Raw genomic sequence first — 3,951 nt, 5'->3', positions numbered from 1 at the left:
AATCTAGACCAAAATCATGGATCGCTCCTGTCCCTCTCCAAGGGACCAGAGCGATGAGGTACGTCCCTTTATTTTCATATTTTTGGCGCCAAATTAAACAATTCGAATTTCCTTAAATGCTAAATCAATTTAAAAAAATAGAAAATCCATTTTTTTTTTTTTTATTGGCATTTAATATGGCGTTAACATTTATTAATTATTTTGCCTTATTTAAAAATCGAAATTTGCAATTAAAAAACGCAAGGCATTAATAATTAATTATTTAATTAATAAAAAATCGATTTGAGCGCTCATTTATGGAGGTCGGCCTTGTCATGTTATTGCAAATCATTTAAAAAATCGTTTGAAATGGTTTTATTTTTATTAAGTCGGCCTTAGTAAATGAAGGATGAATGCGCTATATAAGGGGGGTAGAATTATCATTTTCTACATCATTATTTTACCTTCCTTCATGCGAATTGAGAAGAGGCAAATGTAGTGCGAGTTTCATTCATCCAAAGGTGGTGCGATTTCAAACCAAAGGTGGCGCTAGTATCATCTTGCGTGGAGTGTGAAGTGTGTTTGAAGAGGTGTGAATTCCATCCAAGGTGGCGTAAGCAATTAAAGGGTGGTGCGAATTTGAAGACCACACCAAGTGCGAGCTTGAGGATACACTAAGGCAAATTTGCTAAGGACTTGGAGATTTGTTAGTGCGAATTTGAAGATCCATTTGAGACCACGTCCAAGGCGATAAGTGAAGATCACATTCTATCCAGAGGTGGCGAAGTCAATTTTGAGGGGATCATATTGAAGATTATCTTTATACCTCAATTTTGCCTAGGCAAATTTTGTTTTTGCATTCTAGAGTTAGCTCTCTATCGAGGTATGGCGATTTAATTGTTATTGCTTTATTCATTTATCGTCATATTTCAAATTTTGAGATTTTGAATCTTGAATTTCTCTTGGCTCAATTGTTGTATTTTAGGAAATGATAACTCTAGAGACTTATCATGAGATTTCCTAAAATTTATCTCTCTTATCTACGTTATTTATTGCAAAAATCTATTTCTTATAATGAAATGTTGTGTAGGTATGGCGACCCCAAAGGCGGGAGCATCCACCAGTCGCTCGGCTCTCATGAAAGAAGATCAGAAGACCGAAGAAATGGAGACCAAGATCGTGTCCAAGTGGAGCAACATTGGAGATACCAACTTGGGGAACTTTAGCACAAAGAAGTTCCGAGAGGTCCCTTACATCGGCAAGCCATCACCTGTCGCCCGGAGAATAATAGAGAGTGGCATCATTAAGGCGGCCGGTTTTCCTCCAGCCATTCAGTGCCACGAGTTGATGATCGAGTGTGCCCGTCATTACAATCCACAGTCCAGGACAATTGTGTCCAACGAAGGAAACACTTTGGCGTACCTTTCAGAGGAAGCCATAAGTGAAGCCTTCCATCTTCCAGAGCACAGGGACATGATATACAAGAGCATTGAAGGAGCCAGATCAGTGTACGATGATGATCCAGATGCTTGCCTAAGCATAATCAACAAGAACTGGCTACTTAAGAGTCGTCCCCGTCTGAGCAAAGTACCGAACACACCACACAGGATTGATTTCCAAGAGGAGTACAGAGATTTGATCACCATGCTCAACAGAGTTACAGGAGCACCTCATGCCTTCTATTTTGAGAAATGGATGTTTTACTTCATCCAGGTGATTGTTCAAGGAAAGGGTACAATACATTGGGCTAGGATAATTAGCCATTGCTTAGACTTACAGTTGAGAAGACTCAGGGCTACTAAGTCCTTCCACATGAGTTCATACGTCATCTATGCCTTAATCCGGAGCGTTGAGTACGCAGGACTACCTCACAGAGGAGTGATTGGAAGAGGACCCGGCGAGGTCAGAGTTTGTGAATCCTATACCTACTTGCATCATCCACCAGGGAAGAACTACAAGTTAATCAATGATACTTTCACGATGAACATCACAAGGACGTTGCAAGGAGGGATCCACAACAGATTATCTCAGGATGCCCAGGAATTCATCAAGAGGTACGGTGCTTGGTTCATTCAGTTTCCCAAGTTCACTTACATTAGAGTGTATGGATGTCCTTTACCTCCATACATGTTGCCGAGGTACCCGACAGATAGAATTGTGTTACTTGAAGTAACAAGGCAGTTGGCAGCATATGTGAAGGCATTCAGACACAGACATCAGAATGGAGTTCAGGTACCTATTATTTTGGGTAATTCAGTTGAGGTATGTCCTAATGTCTTAGCCATGGATGACGCAGAGAAGGAGTTAGCCTTGTATCCTTTTTCATCTTTTGCTTGGAGGAATAGTTTTGATCCACATGGACATTTAGAGGAGACGGTCGGTAGAAGATTTAGACATGAGTACCAGATTGAAGATTTTATGATGAATCTCCTAGATGATCTCGAAGTGAAACGAAAGATACATTCTAGATTGCCTTTGGATTTCATCAGGAAATGTAAGATTTACAGAGTAGCCGACCAAGCTCAGGACAACGGCAGGCACATCCAATCTTCATATGATAGAGAAAGCAAAACAATAAGTTTGAATTGGAATGAGCCCGAGGCCGTGGATTTAGATGATTTGATGGCACCAGTCTTGTCTTGTACTCGCAGATGGGTAGACGTTCAGCATCAGAAGTTGAGAGAACAAGGCATAGCCATGTCTTTTACTTTGGAAGAAAAGCCAGCCGAAGGTGGAGCCAGTGTTAGTGAAGGCAATCCTAATCCTAGGAATTCAGGTGAAGATAACCTTCGATGTGCCAGTGAGGGCAATCTCCATTCGAGAGGTTCAAAGAGAAAGGAAAGATTAGAAAAGAAAGAGCCTTCCAAGAAAAAGCAAGGTGCCAACAAAGATCAAACACCAGGTATTTCTTCCAGGCCAGAGGATAGAACAGTTCGAGTGGAAGAATCCATGGAATCGATGGTACAGAATGACAGACAGGAAGAAGAACAGGCACAGCATGTTTCATCCGATGGATCTCTCCAAGACTATGATTTAGATAATGATAATGAAGTAACATCTCCTCCCAGACAAGAAGAAGTAGTACACAAAGAAATTCAAGTTCAAGAGACAAGATCAAATATCCCAGATTGGTTGAAGGAAAGATTGACTAAGGTGATCGTAATAGAGGACGAGGACAGTGCAATTGATTTAGAGAGCCTCGTGGGACGTTCACATATGACAACAGAGAAGAAGAAGGCTAGAAAGATGTCCAAGATGATTCGAGATGAGACTGGATCTAGAAAACTACAGATAGCTACACCGGCAGCAAACAAATATGAGGGTGAGATCCTAGCAGAGGGCTATCATATACAGACTATTGAGTTAGGACCATCCACAGCAGAGCAGACTTTAGATGATGCCACCGACACATTTGAGGCATTGAAGGATAAGTTTAGAGAAGAAGTAGAAAAGAATAGAAAGCTTGAGAAAGAGGTCGGTGCATGGAGGACATATTTCAGTCACATCAATGAACCTTTGGGACGTCAGGATCCAGTTAGATCACCATTGCAGGCATTGCCCCTTCAATCAATCAATGAAGCAGAAAGATTCAAGAATATGGTCCAGCGTACATGTAGTTGGATGGATAGATCTCACACGGTGGCCATTGAGTTTGTTACAAGGATGTCGAAGATCACCCATCAGGCTATCCAAGTCCTTGAGATTATTCACAGATTGATGGCAACAGTAGCTGCATTTGCCCATACCAAGGACGTTGTCATCCCTGTCTTGAAAGTTATAAGACATACATCCAGAAGAATTTTAGCACAAGAGAGGATCTTAGAAGGTGATTCTCACAGTTTGTTTCAGTGGTCAACCTTACTCCATATAAAGAGTGTTCTCTTTGAGGACATCAGTGTTAGATGTGGTCAAGTTGAGGAGGTGATCAATCCGATCCAGGACAGAGTATTTGAGGTACTTCGTACCATTCTC

The sequence above is a fragment of the Cryptomeria japonica genome, chromosome 4, assembly GCF_030272615.1.
Source record: "Cryptomeria japonica chromosome 4, Sugi_1.0, whole genome shotgun sequence".
In the NCBI taxonomy this organism is placed as follows: Eukaryota; Viridiplantae; Streptophyta; class Pinopsida; order Cupressales; family Cupressaceae; genus Cryptomeria; species Cryptomeria japonica.
The sequence above is the reverse complement of the archived record's forward strand: the minus strand, read 5'-3'. Positions refer to the sequence as shown.